This window comes from Artibeus jamaicensis, unplaced genomic scaffold (assembly GCF_021234435.1).
Source record: "Artibeus jamaicensis isolate MK-2021 breed Jamaican fruit bat unplaced genomic scaffold, CSHL_Jam_final scaffold_537, whole genome shotgun sequence".
Lineage (NCBI taxonomy): Eukaryota > Metazoa > Chordata > Mammalia > Chiroptera > Phyllostomidae > Artibeus > Artibeus jamaicensis.
Window position 1 is genome coordinate 26,557,429 of NW_026522047.1, and position 21,135 is coordinate 26,578,563.

Here is a 21,135-nt window from a genome sequence, read left to right on the forward strand (position 1 = left end):
AGGTCAGTAGGGTACGGATGGGGCACTGGTCATTCCCAAAGGTTCAGGTAATCTCAAAAAAAGATTGTGTATCAGCTCAGGCTTGGAACAGCTGCCTTTTTCTTACAAAAAGAAAGAGCAGTATGATATCACTGTGGCAGCAACTGTAAGATAAGCAAAACAAGACTTCTGGCCAAGATGGAGGCATAAGTGGAAATACTGTACCTCCTCGCACAACCAAATTTAAGGACAACAAAGATTTAGAAACAAAACACAACCAAAACAGACAGAAAACTGAACTGTACCGAAGTCCAACAACAATGAACTATTCATCCAGACCAGTAAGATGGGGGGAGTCAGCAGCCAGCAGAGAGGGTCCCAGCAGGAAGAGGTGGTGGCTGGCAGAACCAGGTGCGAGGACAAATTGAGCAAACCCAGTAAGGCATGCAAGGTGCCTGGCTGACCAGGGACACACATTTGCACACAGAGAAACCAGGCAGGTTTAAAAACAGTCAGTGAGAGAGACCATGCAACCCAGGGCCCCAGTGATGGGAAATAAAGCCTAAAAGCACCAACTGGAAGAACTTTCAGGGGTCAAGGTGCTGGGAGAGGCTCCCAGCCTCCCAGGAGAGTTCATTGGAGAGACCTACAGGATCCTAGAACATAGACAAGCCCACCCACCTGGGAACCAGCACCGGAAGGGCCCAATTTGCTTGTGGAAAGCAGCAGAGGGGACTGAAATCTGAGAAAGAGCAGAAGAAACACCACTGCTCCCTCTCTGACCCCACCCCCACACACAGCGTCACAACCAGCCACTCAATTGACCCGCCCTGGTGAACACCTAAGGCTCTGCCCCTCATATGTAACAGGCAAGGACAGACCAAAACATTATGGCTCAAGCAGAAGAACAGTTCAAAGCCCCAGAGCCAATACTTTTAAGTGACGAAGAGATAGCCAACCTACTGGATACACAGTTCAAAACACTGGTGATGAGGATGCTCGCAGAACTGGTTGACTTTAATCACAAATTAGATGAAAAAATGAAAGCTACACTAAGTGTAATGAAACAAAATGCACAGGGAACCGATAGTGATGAAAACAAAACTGGGACTAAAATCAATGGAGTGGCCCAGAAGGAAGGATGAAACAACCAAACAGAAAAGAAGGAAGAAACAAGAATTCAAAACAATGAGCAGAGGCTTAGGAACCTCCAGGACATCTTTAAACATTTCAACATCCAAATCATAGGGGTACCAGAAGGGGAAGAGGAAGAGCAACAAGTGGAAAAGATATTCAAACAAATAATAAAGAACTTCCCCAATATAGCAAAGAAAATAGACTTCCAGGAAGTCCAGGAAGCTCAGAGTCCCAAAGAAGTTGAACCTAAGGAGGAACATACCAAGGCACATCATCATTACATTAGCCAAGATTAAAGTGAAGGAGAAAATTCTAGAAGCAGCAAGAGATAAAGGTACAGTCACCTACAAAGAAGTTCCCATCGGACTGTCAGCTGATTTCTCAAAAGAGACCTTACAGGCAAGAAGGGGCTGGAAAGAAGTATTCCAAATCATGAAATCCAAAGACCTACATCCAAGATTGATCTATCCAGCAAAGCTTTCTTTAGAATGGAAGGGCAGATAAAGTGCTTCTCAGATAAGATCAAATTCAAGGATGCTTGGTGCATCATCACCAAGCCCTTATTATATGAAATGTTAAAGGGACTTACTTAAGGAAAAGAAGATAAAAAATGTGAACAGTGAAAGGACAGTAAACTCACAGTTATTAACAACCACACCTAAAACAAAAGCAAACTAAGAGGACAGCTAGATCACAAGTGGAGCCACAGAAATGGAGATCACATGGAGGGTTAGCAACAGTGGGGTGGGAGGAGGAGAATGGGGGAGAAGGTACAGAGAATAAGTAGTATAGGCGGTAGGTAGAAAATAGACAGGGGGAGGGCAAGAATAATATGGGAAATGTAGAAGCTAAAGAACTTGGGACACATGGACATGAAGTAAAGGAGGGGGGAATGTGGAAGGCGGAGGTATGCAGGGTGGAGGGGAATGAAGGGGGGAAATGGGACAACTATAATGATATAACCAATAAAATATATTTTTTAAAAGACAAGCAAAACACAGAGATGGCAATGCTGTAGGAAAATGCATATTTCCCCACAGTGTTTGGGGGAGAAATTGTTTCTATCTTAAAGAGGGCAGAATTTTATACTTCTCAGAGGTGTGTGCAAATTGACCCAGCTGTCTTAATTCTAGATACACTCCTTCAATTGATAATTACATAAAAGCAAAAGTTCGTGTGGAAGGTGGGTCATGCTAATAAAGTTTGCAAAAGTAAAAACAATGAAATAGAATTCTAGTTTTAATTCTTAAAAACTATTTATAGACTCTATAGCTGGGATAGTCAAATCTGAGCAAGCAGACTAGTCACCTATCTTTGTAAATAATGTTGTTGCTTTTTTTTCTGGAGAACACCTCTGCCTGTTTGTTTACATAGTGACCAAGAAGCAAGAAGGTCATTCAAATGGAAGGTGAAAATTGGCTGACTGTACCACCGTCCTCTTTGTTTTGCTGAGGGCTGTGTTACAATTCTGCAAGCAACAAATAAAATAAAACAATAATGCACTATATCTTATGGCATGAGACATTTATTTGTAAAACTGTGGAGAATTTATGTAAATGAATAAAATGATGCAGCATGGCTAATCCAGTCTATCAATTTCCTCTTAAAAGTAGGCTTAACTTTGGTGATCAAGTTGCTTGCTCATAAAATATTTGTAAAATATTATATTGTTTTATTCCTCCTGGGTTATTGCTAGCCATTTTTGATCCAGTGGCAAATGATCAAAGTTAATAAAGCTTTAAATTGAGGCCTTTCACGGGATTTTTTTGCATTTTATAAGGTTTTTCTTATTATGCTTTAAAGTAATTTAAGGAGAAAGTAAAGTACTTTCAGATGTGATTACACTCCACAACTCTCATTTCCTTCTTAAGCATAACAATGGAATACTATATCACTTTATCATTATATTAGGCATACCAATTTAGCAGGCATGTTAGCAGTTGATTAGATATTTAAGGAAACTCATTTTTAAAAATTGCTTTCTTATTTTAATTATCTACTCAAATTTTTAAGGAATTGTTTATATTTCACATTTTTATATATAAAATAAGACAGGAACACCTAGAAGCATGGTAGCCCAAGCACAAAGTGAATATATTTAGTGATAAACTATTTTTTCATAAAATATAGACTATATTTTTAAATTTTTCAAACTTGGGTATTGATCCAAGTCATTTACTCACCCTTTCAAAAAATTACTTTTATGTGCCATATAATAAACTAATAAAATAGTGCCTGGTGATAGAGAAAAGAATACAATAACAGTTCCTTCCATAATTAGGCTCCTTTTCCAGTGAAAAAAAGAAAACCCAGCATTTCTTAACCAACTAAGTAAAGAATGGTGAGTGAAGAAAGTAAAATATTATGAAATAGAGGGGCAGAGCAGGTAAGGACATTATATAGAAGTTTTAGAGGACGCCCCTCCAAAGAAGTGGCCATTGCCATTTGATGATAAGCCAGCCCTATGAAAATCCTTGATTCCCACATCGGGGAGGATGGCAGATCAGATACTCAAAGGCAGCCTCCTGACTAAGTACCTAACACATAAAGTATTTGATATAAAATGAAAAGTAAAACAGGTATTGTGATGAGTCACTAAGATGGCATATATATACATATCTAAATATATACATTATACACAATACACATTATATGTAAGAATATATAGACACTTATATAACACATAGCAGATCTGTCCAGGAAAAGTCCAGCCTTCATTAATATAAGGAGAACAGTCTGCATGACATTGATGTAACCTGGCAGCCAAGAAGAGTGGACTGGAATGTGAACATATGAATAATGACTAGTCAGTAAGGGCAGCAGATGTTATTGAGTGAGCATGTGTACTGTGCAGCAGTTGCATTCAAAATAACTGAGCGAGTAGAGTAATGAATCTCCATCAAATTTTGTGTTAAGTTTGAACATTCCTCCACAGAAACTGTTTGGATGATTCAGAAGGTCATAGCTATGCCAAACTGGTGACTGGCAGCTTCGTCATGACAGTGCGCTCGCTCATACATCACATCTCCTGCAGAATTTTTTTTGGCAAAACATCAAATCACTCTGGTGAAACAGCCCCACTACTGCCCAGATTTGGTGCCCCATGACTTCTGGCTTTTCCCAAAACTAAAATCACCTTTGAAGAGGAAGGGAGTTCAGACCATGGATGAGATTCAAGAAAATATGACTGGGAGCTGATGGTGATTGGGAGAACTGTGTGAGGTCCCAAGGTGCCTACTTTGAAGGGGACCAAGGGGGTCATTGTCTTGTGTACAGTGTTTCTTACATCTTGTATCTTCTTCAATAAATGTTTCTATTTTCCATAGTACATAGCTAGATACCTTCTAGACAGACCTCATATATTTATCAAATATATAATGTCTATATTAAATCTACCTGTATAAACTAATATGTATACCTCCAAACCATTCTTCAGAACAGGTATGCCAATATTAAAGTTAACTTTGGCATAAACAGTTTATGTTGGAACTTAGAAAATATACCTTCAAGTTTTTATGAAATTCAGGGAATGCAAGGAAACATAATAAAAATTAAGCCTTAACCAATAGGAATCTAATGTTAAAATTTTATATTTCTAGATTCCCATGGGCCTACACCTTCATTGTAAGGGAGATAAGAAAAGTCTCTCTCTACATGAACTGCAACTTCAAAGAAACTGCTTGCTTTAAACTTGGCACTGAAAAGAGAGGAAAAAAATAGAACAGCAGCCTCTCCCTCTTATAATTCCTAATCACAAACTAACCCATCGGTAGGTTTTGAAAATGCATCCATGTTCCCTACGTGATTTAAAAGGATAATAAGAGAATCTAACTGAAAATAGCCTCAGTCAGATAATACATCTTATGAGCAAGCAATTTGATCACTAAAGTCTAGAAAACTGGCAATATAAACCTCAAAGAAATATATGTATACATTCTTCAAACAAACACACACAATAATTTTTATTGAAGCAATATTTATAATAAAAAACAATTAAATTGATTCAAGTACCCATCAAGGGCTGAATGGATAATTACATTGCAGGAAATTAAGGCAATGTGATATTATATAGCACTGAGAAATTAGAAATGAAAATTCTACAAAATATCATGGGTGAAACTCACAAATTATGTTAAGTAAAAGAAGCCAGACATTAAAGTGTCCTTGGCTGAATGGTTTCTTTGTACATATATTGTTTCTGGTAGGCAGGAGTAACACATACTTTACACACCAGAGTATTGTTCACCTTTACACAGGTGGCATTGGTTCGATGCAGGAGAAGGGGGTCTGGGAGCCTGGCAAAGGCTCCTTCAAGATCGTAATGACCATTACATGGACATGTTTTCTCCTTCAGAAAGTGCTATATTGTACAATAATAATCTGTGCATTTCAGTGTGTATGCTATACTTCAGTAAAAGGAAAAATAATAAACTCATGTATTGTCATCCTTTTTTATCTCTAACTATGAAAATATTATGATTTTATTGCTTATATAAGAAACACTTATTCTAGTAATATTTCTAGATCTCATTGTTAGATTAATGATAATATTTTATGAAACTTGCTAGAATACACTGAGGTCTTCAAACAGTGTGATTAATCTTATATGCAAGTTTACTGAAGACAGTTTTATGGAAACTTAAGAATCAGTATTTTTTAATGTATTTTGAGAGAGATGCACATTAGGGAAAAGTTGGCTTTCCCAACCATACAGAAAGTAATACTCCAATATTCTCTGCTAAAAGTTGAAGAACAATTCAAAGTAAAATAGCAAAATATACTATAAATAAGAGTTCAGTAAAAATTTTAAAGTCTAATAAAATATGAGACAGATTTTTAAATGTATTAAAATGCTTTTATTCTAGTTTGAACAAAGAAGATCAACTCTGTACTTTTATTCTATAGGCTTTACCAATTATACCTTATTTTAAATACTATATATCTACTTTATTCAAAACCACTAAAACACTTCCATGAATGTAACCTATTTTAATAACCACAAGAATCTATAAATATGGCCAGTAAGTAGATATTTTATCCCCATTTTAATTTTGAGCCAATAAAGCCTTTTCAACTTAACATGAATGAGAGTTTTTTTTCTTTGTGCCCCTTTGTATGATTTGTTTCTAATATTATTTATAAGCTTGACTCCATAAACAATCTTGATGAATAGAATCCATTTATCAGTGCACCTTCACTATATTATTATGTTACTTTCATGTCTTTTTTAATTTCTTTAACCTCTTTCACTTTATAAGACTAACATAAGTAAAATAAAGTTAAGAGAAATACAGTTTTTTTCTTAATTCGTTACAGAAGATATGTTCTCATTGTTGATTTGGTTTTCTACTTTTCTCATAATACCAATAATTTTGTGTATTGATGGAATAAAGTTTTATTGATTTATTACATTAAGAAATCATTTTACATAGCATTTCTGGTCACAAACATGGACAGTAGGAATAAATTTGTAAAATTCTTCAATTTCATTTTAGATATCATACAGAGAATAATTTCAGAAAAGAAACCAGCATTAGAGACTCAGACTCAAATTTCTCATAAGAATTAAAAGTTTTTCTTGCTTAGCAATTGCCACAAAAGTGGAATTGCCATGTTCAATTATATTTTCTGTTATCTCCTTGAAAAAGATGGAGCAGGAAATATTGTTCCACATGATTAAAAAGAGTAATTGAACTAGATTGATCCCTGACTTTGATTTGCTAATTATCCCAGATTGTTTCTTACTGTTTTTCCTTTTTGATATTTTTTGGAAGGGGTACAGAAGAAAAGTTTTGAATTTAAAATGCCTTTTATTTTTCATTGAACATAATGCTAACATCTGATGACAAGAATTTTTGAAGGCTTGTGAATTTTGTGAGAATATGTCAAGGACTGAAAAACAACGATTCAGGCCAAGACTATTAACATATAAAGAGAATATTTTGTGTTTATGTGCTCTCCCATGAAGCAAAAATTCTGTGACGGACTCCATTACAATGTTGTGATTGTTTTTAAATACCATATATAACTATCAAAATATTTTATGTGTGTACCTGTATCTCAGGTACATAGATAATAAAGCAAGAGCTTCTTTCAATTAAGCAATTTTACAATTAAGGCCAGGTTTAGGCACATTGTAGTTACTCCTGAGTTTTCATTTTCAAACATTTAATGTATTCTCTGCATGCCTACTCTATAGTCAACATTTATATATGTACTAATTATTCATATCAGGTAAAATCAACAAAAATAATCAAAAATAATTATAGAACTTCTACTTTCATGTTATGTATGTACAGTGCTCAAAGAAACTAATATACTATCAAAATTAAACATGACACTTGCATTTTTTTGGAAATAAATTGGGTATATTTTGTTTTGTAGCCGCTGAGAACACATTCTACTGTTGTACGTGCAGTATAAATGACTGAGACCGTCCTTTCTATACAAAAACCTGAATTTCAAGCTTTTTTCAGTGGTTGGCCTAGGACCTAATGAATAAGTATCTAAGGTGTTTACCAAGAGCGCTCTTTTCTGGGTTTCTTGGACCAAATGTTTCCTGCTTTCCCAAGAACATCATTAAATGTTGTTCTTACTGTCAGACACAGGGATAAAACATACAAAACACTACACCATAGTCTATTTTTTCTTACATAATGAGAAAAAAATTTACACTTATGGATAGGAAAATAATTACTGCCAAGAAACAAATTTTTTACAAATATTTCTGTTTGTTGATTCGAAGCAACTCAAAATGTTAATAGAATTTCTATAACACAATAAAATATTTCAAACATTTCTATGAAAGTACTGTAGAATAAGAATAACCAAGAAACATAAGAATATTAAGGTGGGAGGGTTTACATTATAGGATATGAAGACTTATGCAACTACAGTAATTAATATTGTTTGCAATTAGAATATGTTATTACATAGGATTCAAGAATTATATTTATAGAATAGAACAGAAAGCCAAATAGACAATTTTTACAATTATTTTTAATCTTCACCTGAGGACATTTTTTTCATTGTTTTTGAGAGAAAGGAAGGGAAAGAGAGAAATATTGAAGTGAGAAATTATATGTGTCCGAGATATAATGAAATAGCTTAGAGGATAAGTGAGAAAAATGGGAAATTAAAAAACAAGTAGAGCAAGTAAATAATTATTGATATAAAATAAATTAAATTAGATTCCTTTTTCACACCACCAACGAAAATGCCAAACCTATATAAATTAAGAAGTTAAATACCTAAACTAGTATTTTTTTAAAATTTGACATAAAATTTAATCGGTTCTATTTCTGAGCTTGAGATGGGGAAGTATTAAACAAAACAAAGATGTTATTTATATAGCAAAATATTGACAAATGAGATTACATTAAATTGCAAAAGTCTATAAATTAAAATGCTACTTTACTGAAATTGAAAACAGAAGTTACAAATCAGAGGAAGATATTTCCAGTAAAGATATATAGAGAAGTACTACAAATCAATATGATAATGATAACCTAAAATAAAAAATAAAGATGCATGAGAAAGTATTTTATAGAAGAGAAAATACATATGATTAGGAAAAATATGATAGTATTCAATCCTATTTATGATCAGGAAAATATAAACTGAAAGCGGAATGAAATTCAATTTTGTACTCTTTAAAATTGGAAATCTAGGAGTAAGACAATACCATGCGCTTGAAAGAATGTATCCATCACAATTTCATAAATTGTTGGAACTTTGCGGATAATGCAGGACGCCATTTTGCACAGACACTTTAAAAGGTAATTTGACATTATCTTATAAATTTTAGCATTTACCTCCACCTTTCTATCTGTGAATTTCACTTGTAAGTACATATGAAAGAAAACCAGTACAAATGCATTCTAGAATAATATTCAAGTATGTTGACAGCCACATTGCCCATCGACAGAAGAATAGACAATTCAAGTGTGTGATATTCAAGCAATGAAATACTATTCAGTACTCAGAGTAAACAATATTCAGCTAGTCGTGATGGTATAGTCAAATTCTATTAATCTAACATTTGCTTTAAAATTCCCCAAAGATCATTTGAATATGATACTATTTTCATAGTCAAACTATCTGAGATCATATACTTAATAGAAATGTCTTGAAGTGTGGCCAAACTACATTTTTAACAAAATAATGATAAAGACGAGATTAAGAGAATGGCTCTATTGGTTTGTGGAAGGTGGGAGAATTGAGTAAGGTAGTATCACATAAGAGGAAATGAATTGTTGTCATTTTATTTTTCATACTGAGTGAACAGTATGTAGATATATTCTTAAAGACAAACAAATATATACATACTGAAATTCCTGCAAGTGAACCACAGATTGACCAATGATAAAATAATGTCATAAATTAGATAAAGATTAAACTAGTCCGTGCACCTGAGACCTACAGATTAAACACACACACATACACACACAGCAATTTTTTTGCCATACCCTAAAACATTTCCTTCTGCAAGGTGGGCCTTGCAAGAAAATTCTTATATATGTGTTATGAACCCCTCTCTGGAGTTTTCCTGTCCTATCCTTATGCCGTCACTGGTGGAGATCTCATGGTACTAGTGACCTTTAAGGCAGAAACTTTCAGACCACGGGAGCTGAGATGGGAAATGGGAGTACCACCTCCCTCCCAGCTCCAGTCAGGGAAATCAGGAGACTGGGGGAGCACATATAGCTCCCTGGGGGGGATCACTCTCAGCTTCTAGGCCCCAGCCACATTCTTTGCTTTTCTGAGGTTCTGAACTTTCTGCCTGCAGGACTGCCCTGCCTGTTTTCTCAATGGACCTAAACCATCTGACAAGGGTGAGAAGGCTTTGGGGTGATATAGTTCATCTTCCTGCCTCCCAGCAGAGCTGACTGCACTTGAACCACAGGTGCAGAGACAGAATGCATGGTGGCCCTTCTTCAGTCCTTGAGACACCTTTACCTCGCCTCCCCATGCTCCCCCCTCTTCCTCCCAGTCTAGGAGTCAGGACAGGTGACTTGTGACCCTGGAAACTAACATCTTCTGCTAATATGATCTGCCCCCCCTTTTTATTGAATTTATTGGGGTTAAACTGGCTAACAAAATTGTACAGGTTTCAGGTGCACAATTCCACCTCACTTCATCTGCACACTGCTGCTTTCCTTCATATTGTCATAGCTTTCACACACAGCCTCATCTTTTGCCATTTTGTCAATAATACTGCATATTACACTAGTACCAAGTCACTTACATTTTTAGCAGTTTTAAGTCCTGTTTTCCTCCTGTCATGTCTTTAGGGCCTATACATGTATTTACTTCCTTCTCTTAACCCTTGAGCAACACATTAAATACACTGCAATACATAATCACCAAAAATCTCATGATATTTAAAGTTAATTTACGATGTTGTCTTGGGCCACCTTCACAGCCATCCTGGGCTGCGTGCAGCCGGGGTCCACAGGTTGGACACCCCTGGATGCTTCAGCTTCAGACACAACTCCTCAGTTTTCTTCCTCCTCTTTCTCTCTCAGTAAAAATTATGCCTGTCAGCATTATCAATATATCTGTTCACTTGATCTTTTTACACTATGCAGATGAAATAGTTTCAGAACTGGAAAATGAATACCATCCAAACAAGATTGCCGGGCAACATTCAAGCTTGTTTTGCAATTTTTGTTGCCCTTAGAAAGGTGTACAATAAAAATGCACTTTTCAAAATAATATGAATTGTTTTCTTCTATGTATTTATATAAACTTTATGTAAAGTGGGTATAAAGCTGGAATAGCATTCATTTGTATTCAAGTTTAGAATCTGCATTTGGGGGACACATTTTTGGCCTTTTAAAATCCTCGTATCATTATTTCTCTGTAATGAAATTGTTACATCTTGTGATATCAACATATCGTAAGTAAATCCAATGTCCTTTTTCTAGAAGCGAACTATCCTTCATCCCACATATTTTGATGGCTTGTTGAAACCCTCAGTTTATAGTTCTATGAGTCTCTGCCATGATGTTTCTCTTTATTGTTCTTCATAACGCAGGCATTTTAATGTTTTGCCTATCATGTTGATTAATTAATTGTGTAACTTTTTTTCTGGTCCATCAGTGAAATCCCAAAATGCCTTTTACTTTGAAATGTAAAAGTATCTTTCTAGAAATTTAAGTCCCACTCTCACAGTAAATATAATTTCTCTTAATAATGCATGTCTGTGTATATATACTTATATAAGTACATATATACATATATGTGCATATTTCTGTGTAGTGCATATATGTAATATAAATACATATGCATGCACACATGTGTTGTTTTATGCATAGCTTTGTTTTGACCTAAATATTTCACCTTTTAATTTGTTTATGACATCTAAGTATTTGTTTGAAAAAATTTTATAGTTAAAAGTAAATTAAGTCATCTTAATGATTTTCAGAGATACAGACAGCAAAAACTTTGAACTTTTCCAAAGAGTATCCATTTGCTCTTATTTTCTGCGCTTAGCTTAATACCTACCTGAAGTACCGTATTCTTAATTCATTGTGGACAATAAAATATCAATATTCTCTCTCAAAGCCTCAAATTGTCTACTGGAAAAAAACAATGATTTTCCTTATTTTCTAAATCATAGAACTGGGTAAAATAGATGTCTTTCAAACCGAGGTCAACATTTAGTCCACTTATTCCTTCTGATACTCCAGTCATAAAGACCTGAACTGATTTGGTAATGCAGCATTTTGCAAGACTAAAACACAGAAAGTACCCTGCCATTGTTCAGAGAGTAAAAAAGTTAATTGATGTTATTATGAAGGTGGTCTGAACTGCAAGATTTATTTAATATTGTGGTGGTTTGTCTCTCTCCCTTACTTTTCCCCAGAGAAGATTCATTTTTCCATGTAAAATCGTGGCTGGGCAGGTTAACAGAAGGCATTTTCATGGCAATATCACTTGAAGTATTTCTTTAAAGTTTTAAATGTCAGTTTAAAGCCAATCTAAGTTTGTAAATGTAACCTTATATTCAAAATAAGTGTCTACAAGTGAATAAATATAAGTCAGCTATGTCAATTTCTATCATATTTAAATCAAGGGCTGTTGAACAGAACCCTAACATGAACATATAGATACCACAATAAACCAAGTCTCACAAAACAGTGCATCACAAAAAACTTTGGGTTTCCTGGTGTTTATAAAAGTTAGGTTTACACACCACTGTGGTCCATTAAGTATTCAGTAGCTTACTGACTACAAAAACATTGTACACATCTTAAATAAAAGGAAACATTGTTACTAAAAATGTTAACCATTTCTTGAGCTTTCAGTGAGTCATTTATCCTTTTTGTCTGTAGAGGGTTTTGCCTCAGGGCTGATTAAAACACTATATTTGAGAAGCGCAATAAAGTAAGCACAGTAAAGTGAGGTATACCTGTACCTTCTTTAGAAATATAGGTGGGTTTTTTTTTTCCTGTGTCAACCTAAGCTACAGTCCCCAGTAAGGCCATCAAACCCTAGTTTACAAATTTCTCTAAAGATAGTTTGAAGATGTGATTAAAACCATGATCAGTTAATTTATGAAAGGGACATTAATCTGAATAATGAAGGGGTCTGATTCAATCACTTGAAAAACTTTAAAGGCAGAGCCAAGGTTTTCCTGAAGAAATAAAAACACTCTCTGTGTACAGAGCTTCAGCTCACACCCAAGTGTCCAGCCTGCCCATCCTGACGTCCTGCTCTGTAGATTTTAGACAACTCCATGCTCCCATAAGCCATGGTATCTAAGCAGTGAATCTTAAAATATATCACCTACTTCTTCGTCTCTGGTTGAGCTCTAATAAATGCAGATTTTGGTGCTGGAATTGTTTCTATATTTCTTCCTCCTTCTCATTCACAGCTGTTTTTAATTATCCATGTCAGCCTCAATTTCTTTATATTTGGCATTTTGAAATCATCATGCATACAGATATTCAAATTTTAATTTTGACTAAACCGGCACGTGCCATTCCTCTCCTTGCTTGTGCTTCACATTACAGTTAGATTAGTATTTTCTTATCTAAATAGTAACTTTTATCTGGTCCTTCACGTTTGGAGAGTTTATAAAATTTGAAAGCTTTCACAAAGATAAGCCTGAACATTCCTTTACTTTTATTTTCATATCAATTTTTCATGCAGAATTCAACTAAGGATTACATAATTACATTTGATGAAATCTAGCATCACATTCTTTTTGATATGTTGAATTCTGTTTCAGACTTCCCACAAACATCCTCGAGTTGAGTGAATTTCTAGAAGGACTCATTCAGATATATCTCTAGTTACACTCACATCCAATGTTTATTACAGCAAAGGATTCAGAGTAAAAAGGCAAATAAATGAATATACATTGGCACAGCCCGGAGAGGTTAGGTGCTGGCTTCTGAGTCTATCTTTCTTCAAGTCACATAGCCTACATTCTCTCCAGAAGCCAACTATCATCACATGTAAAATGCTGGTGTCAGAAAAGACCATTCATATCTCAGGTTCTAATGATTTTATAAAAATCAAATTAAGAATTAAGAAAATGCTACTGCTACCTGGAACAGCTCAGACCGTGATAACTTTGTGGTAATTTCTATAGCTACATTATCATTTCCTTGAACTTTCACTACAGATTGTCGTACCCTTTGGATATCTTTTTCCACCTATTTAGCTAAGTGTTTACGCTCAGCCTTGGATGCTACAATTCTGTTCCCACTCCACTTAGCCATTCTAAAGTTGGTCCCAAGTTTATCCACAAGTCCATTTGTCTTTGTTTTTCCCGTGTATGCATTTCCCATAAAAAAAACTTTGAATATATTTCTTCAAAGCTTATCATGTTCAAGAGTCCTTTAAAACAATCATTTCATTTTATATATGAGCATCTTATCTTTTCTACAGGATATCTTCTGCACATCTTATTGTTTCAAACACTTAAGCCATTATAAATTTTGTTTTCTGACACTCCCAAGTGACTTTAGGTAAGCTATGGATACCACTTTCTAAAGAGTTGCTCAAATGCTATTCCATGTACTGATTATTTTTCACTTTATCGCATCTGCTTCATTCAAAACAGCATTTGAATTTCTTTTCTTTTTTCTTTTTAAAAATATTTTATTTATTTACTTTCTGAGAGAGGGGAAGGGAAGGAGAAAGAGTGGAAGAGAAACATCAATGTGTGGTTGCCTCTCATGTGTCCCCTACTGGGGACCTGGCCTGCAACCCAGGCATGTGCCCTGACTGGGAATCGAACCAGCAGCCCTTTACTTCACAGGCCCGTGCTCAATCCACTGACCTACACCAGCCAGGGCTCTTTTTTTCTTTTTTTTTTAAGATTTTATTCATTTATCTTTAGAGGGGAAGGGAAGGAGAGAGAGAGAGAAATATCAATGTATGGTTGCTTCTCGTGTGTCCTGCACTGGGAACTGGCCTGCAACCCAGGCATGTGCCCTGACTGGGAATCAAACCACGATCCCTCAGTTCGCAGGCCTGCACTCAATCCACTGAGCTGCACCAGCCAGGGCAGCATTCAGATTTCTTTAACAATTTAATATTTAGTATGTAAGTGAATCGATTCCCACAGTCAATAGTATTAAGGACTACAATTACTATTTGGGCCATTACAGAAAAACTAACCCAATTTATCAAGTACAAATGTTAAAATTATAATGTTAATGAGTAATTTAAAAACCAGAGAATGAATAGAGTCTTTTCCAATGAGATACAATGTGGTTTCGAAATAACCCATAATAATTCATAGGAACTTTACAAAATCTAATCTATCAAATCACTATGCTAAAAAATAACAATGAATAAAAAAGAAACATGTGATGCCTGTTACTATACAAATTCTGAGACAGCAGTAAACACAAATTTAATTGTTAGACGATGTATCTGAAGTGGCATCATTAAGAACATTTTGAACAAAGGATATTTAGAAGAAGTAATAGATTCAATCTACAAACTGTAATCTTATGATGAAATACCTAGACATCAACTGCCCATTATAAGCAGGGGTGGTTTATTCTCTCATTCAGTGCATATTACTAGGAGGCCTGTTTCCATTCTTGGTGCCTGAGCAGAGCCTTTCTGAAAGGCCAAAATGGGCTGAAGCAGCAGGGAGAAACTAACAAAATAAGGTAACCTTAAATCACATGAGATAAATTCCAAGAAACATATAAAGCGGTATTTTTACAGAAAGCAAAATGTTGTGCATGAGAAAAATAAATAAAACACCACAAAATTCTGGTTATTTTGCCAGAAACCACAACCCTAGATGTGGTCTTTCTACAGAATGTGGGGTCCCTGACTGGCTACTTAGTTGCTAATGTTTGAAATGGACTCTTGATGGAGAAGTTAAAAATTCTTGCCAGATTTTGACACAGGAGAGCAACAGTGATTAGATGCTAGAATGTATCCCTGATCCCTGTTTCTTCATCTCCTCCTTGGGAACTCACGGAAGATGAAGAGAGTCCCACACAGGCCCCCCACCAATAGAAGGGTAAAGTGTTGTGTGGGTCAGACACACAGGCCCTAAGAAGACTAGTCACCATGTAGGAGTTTGCATACCACGTTTTACAGTGTGTTTCACACACACACCTGTGCAGTGCGGAGGGAGGTTTAGCACTTGGGGAAGTGAGGAGTCCACAGACCTGCTGGAGAATCCTCTTGTTAGATTTTCCCAGAGACTCCTGGGCAGACTTCCTTTGGAACTCTTGAGTGAAGTCAGCAGAAAATGCATCCTTTTGATAATCTTTCCTCTTCTTTACCAATCTCCTCCTACCTCCCATCACAGAGTTCCCACCTCAGTACTCTGGGTCCTGCTAGAGAGAGCCCACTCACCTACTCAACTGCTCTCCCTTCCCCAACATGAGAGGTCACCGCACAATGTCACCTGAGGGAAGATGGCTCCTGGGAAAGTTCCCTTTAACATTTCCAACGCATCCAAACTTAAATTATCATTTTTGGTCTCATGGGGAGTTGTAATCTCCATTAGAAGGAGATTGGGAAAACTGGACTTCTACAGGGCTTCTCTTGTAAACGGGTTTCTGCCCAAGTTAGCAACCTCCAGGTTTTCCTTCGCCCTGGCCAAGAAGGACTGGGCTAAGTCCCATGGCCCCTGCTGTTTTGTGGTCTATACTGAGGTCTGTGTGCCTATTACCAGCTGCCTGGGTATCCTCCTGGTTCCTTGGCATATGGTGCTGGACTCCAGTACCTCACATAGGCTCTTCTCTCGTGGATGACTGCCTAATTGGTTGTCAGTAAAGCTGGACCAATGGAGAGATGTCTTATATGCCATGACACTGACCTTACTCTTTCCCATGTAATATGATTTACATTTATCTCAGGTTTTTTTTCTGAAAGGAAACCAAACTGAGCTACAAGGAAATACATTTTCTCAAAATGCAGTATAATTTTGTAAACACCCTTTTCTTTTATTCGCCTGTCTTAAACACGAGGGCCACTGTTAGTGACTATTGGTATTATTATAAGAAGTTAAAGAGTCATTTATTCACACTTTCTACAATCCATCTCTCTTTCAAAATGTTATCTGCTATGACTGGATGAATATGTAAGTCTCAGTCTTATTCCTTCTAATGGTAACTTTAAAACTATCTTCCTAAAAATGTAGAGTACATTGATGATGATGGAATATATAAGATGCATAAATTATTACAATTTAGCCATTATTTTCTCTCCCTTCTGGCTGCACGATGCAGTAGAAATTCAGAGATTTGCATGTGGCAAATCTTTGAGATAGAGGTAGTAATGACAAACTGAATGAAAGAAATTTATGCTGAACCCCTAATACTGCATGAGTACCTACACCACATGATTTTATGCAAATACAAGAAACTGACTCAATAATCACAGTTCAAACTGCATCCAACAGACTGTGCATCTTCCTGAGCTATTCTAGTAATAAGGCACTTGCAGTTTTCCAAGCCATATTTTACCCAGTCAGACATAAAATATTGCTCTAGTCTCTCTCTACTCCTCTGAAGTGACACCTTGAAAGTGATGCCTTGTGTGTTATAGAAGAAGGCCTAAAAGCAGATTCAATAAACTGTCTGTGTAATTTATATCACATACAACATCATCTGGGGACACTGTGCAATAAGGTAAAAAGGGAAGGGCTAAATGGTTCTTCTGGCATTTCAGAGAGCATTAGGTTTCGAAGCCCTGGGGACTATATTTTGTCTGCTATTTGTACCTTAATATCAAGAACCTGTCAGAATTTAAGTCTCCCCCACCTCCTACAATTTATACTGCATCACAAAGTTATCTAGGAAACATTTGCTAGAAAATTATAGCTTGTTTTCTCCCAGCGGTTCAGAGTGGGGTATTTAAATACTCTGAATTTTAAAAACAACATAAAATGTTGTTTACTTTTTTTTTAACATAAGCATTACCTTTATGAAACTAGTTTGGGTTTGTGTGTGTGTGTGTGTGTGTGTGTGTGTGTGTGTGTGTGTGTGTATAGAGAGAGAGAGTCACCCACTCTTTCTTCCCTTTCAAAAACCTGTACTTGATCCTAAATCAAAGGAAACTAAAGAGTTGGGTAACTGTGATGAGTGAGGTAAGTTACATATTATGATACATTAAGTCATAAAGCCAAAGTGTGGGTTTTTTTTTAATTCATGTATAACATATTGGATAGCAATTCTAGATATTTTGTTCACCAATTAAGGTGAAATTATGGTAAGGCCAGCATATTTTTCAAGTTTGTAATGCTCCCAATATCTTACATTATCACTGTTAGATATTCAGTAATTGTTTATTATATCAAAGTGAAACTCCACTTTGAGCAGCAAAATAATGTGTAAGTCAATTTCATAATTTTTGGAGAAAATTACTCAATGCTATTTGGATATATTACACATCCAAGGGGAATTTAATGTGCTAATAAACTAAGTAGTTTAGTATTTCAATGATTTGAAAGCTTGAAAATGATTAGTTATACTAATATTTACAATAAAAATAAATAACATGGAATAATAAACTGATTTAGAAAATACAAAATATTATTGATCATGTGTTCTTCACCAAGATCAGAAGTTAATTTTAAGATACACATAACCCCGTGATCTGCTTTTAGACAATTTACCATAGGTTTGTATTGCTATCTAGGTTTCAAAACAAAAACAAAATGTTAAGCCTATGTGTAAGGAGTAAATTTCTTAGTATTTCCAATGGATTGAGGATTTACCTTAGATCATAAATATGACCTTTCTTTTTGGATGAGAAAATTTTTAGGATTCTCATATTCACCTTCTGACACCTAAGCCATAGCCATGAAGTGGAATGAAATGATTGCCCTTGGATATATGTCATCTTCCATGGCCACATTTTCAGAAAGATGAAGGTGCTACAGGAAAACAATGCAGAGAGTTAAGGGGCATTCTAATTTACAGAATCAGCTTAAGTAATAATTTCTCTTTGCCTGAATAAGAGTTTTATTTCACCTTCATAACTTATATACAATAATTTACCCATTGATTATATAGTTCTATGAGTTTTTACAAAGACTACAATTCTATTCAGAAAAATCCCATAATGTTACATATTTTGTAATTGATATAACTGAAGATACACTTACTCTTCTAATATTTAAGAACTGTAAATTTTTAAATATTTAAATATTCATCACCATCTTAAAGAGCAAAAGGTTATTCTAAAAATGTAATACTCTCAGTTTTTTACCTTTATATTAATTAAATCATATACTATATGAGCTTCAGTATCTGGCTCCGTTTATTAAACATCATATTTGCAAGTTATCCATACTGTTGAGTGATTATAGTTAATTTATTTTCTTTGCCAAGTAGTAATTGATTGGGTAAATATATATTACATTCATTTAACTATTCTTGATAAACATTGGGTGGTTTTCAGGTTTTTGAGATATACATACACACACACACACATATATATACACACACACATTCTGCACGTAAGAGTGGAGGAGTGAGGTCGTAGGAAATGCACACACTGAGTTGTAGTCATCACTGCCATGCTATTTTCAAAGCTGATTTGTAGCATGTTCCAGTTATGCAAGTTAAATAATGGTGAGTAATTGTGGTCTTCAAGTGTGCTACACTATATCCTTATTGATGCTGTTTGCTTGTCCTATTAGTTATTAAGACAGACATGTAGGTGGCACCCTTTATCTTTTAAGTTCTGTCAAGTATTGGTTTACATAGATTATGCTTACAGATTTAGAATAGTGATTTCTTCAAAGAGGATTGGATTTTTGTCATTATGACATTTTTTCATTATCTCAAAAATGATTTTCTTTTTAATGTATACCATGAGAATCTCAGCTAAGTATAAGGGACCTGAGCTATATATCAAGTATTGGAGTGTCCCATTAAGATAATAAGCCAACATAAAACTCACACTCTACCCTTCAATCATCTGCTGTGATAATGTATAGTAAAAGAGGCTAAACCAGAGAAAGTGTGGATTCCCTCTCCTTTCCATTCTATTTCTCAAAACAGATAACTCAGATGGGTGGCAGAGATGTGGTGGCCACCTTAATGCAGAGAAACCTCTGAGCAAAATGCTTCTGCAATTTTATGGAACCTGTGGGCTGGTGTAAAAGTGGGGAGAAAGGCTTGCAGGGAAGGAGTGCTGAGTCAGCGTAGATGTGATGTATGACATGTACGACATGAGACTAATATAATAGCACATGCATATATCTTACAAGTAACTAGATGTGGGTAAAATATTTATTTTAGGTTGTTCCTTCAGCATCTCCTACCAAACATTCATGTCAGCTTAATAAAATTGTGTGTTTGAGAACATAATTACAATCAAGGCACTGACCTGATCACTATCCTGGCCATTCTTCTGCCTAGAGCAAAACTGGGCAGTGAACTTTGTCTGGATGAGTATCACTTCTCTCTGTGTCTGCCATGCACTGAGCATGCAGTGGGGAACAGAAGTTGAACAAAAGTTAAACAAAAAGTCTGTGGACTATTAGTCTGTTTTTTAAGCCTCTCTTGTGCCACAAAATGCAACTTAAATCATACTGTATTAAATTAAGGCATAATTAAAAACACATTTTGGAAATTAAGCACTGTTCTTTAGGTACGGTGTTTTTACAAAAAGATTTTTCACAAGTGTAAAGTCTAATGTAAAATACTTAATTATCTTAAGTGAAAATTTTAATTCGTATGAAATGGTGTATGAAAAACTGAGTTGTATGAATCAAAACTTTGAAATATTTCCATTGAGTCATATTAGAATAGTAGTTTACTCAAAGAAAATTATGCACCTTGATAAAAAAAATTGATGATGATATTAATGGAGATAGCAGTGGTGTCCTAATTGCTGTTCTTAAGAGTAGGCAATTACTTATCTCAAAGGATAAGAGTGATTTGATCACGAGAAGATAGGGATTCATAGAATTAAAAGGAGGAGGTGACCACTCTCTCTCTGGCTCCTTCTTTCCCTCCCTTCATCTCTCCTTTCCTCCTGCTTCCCTTGCCCTTTTCCAATTTCCTTCCCATTAGACCTCTATAATATGCAAAACTGAGTGTGGTTAGTCTTGGGAAAGCATCTTTACTTACTAGAGTAAGAACTGTCCCTTAGAGTTTCTCCTAGAACAATAATGTGAAGCAGGGCAAAAGGAGGTCAGAGGTTTGCATAGGTTCGACACAGCACATCAGGGAGGAAGATAAGAATGCATCTACATCTCTTAACATACATTAAATTCACAAACTACCTGCAATATCCCTTGGAAGCTGGAATTTGACAGGTGTTTGAAACACTGTAACTGCTGGGCCTGGTCCTCTGCTTAGAGACGACTAATGAATAGTTTTTGAGAAAAATCTAACCAATGAAATTATAAAAATAGCAAATGCAAGCCCTGGCTGGTGTAGCTCAGTGGATTGAGTGCGGACCTGCAAACCAGAGAACCGCAGTTTGATTCCCAGTCAGGGCACATGCCTGGGTTGTGGGCCAGTTCCCAGCAGGGGACCCATGGGGTGCAACCATACATTGATATTTCTC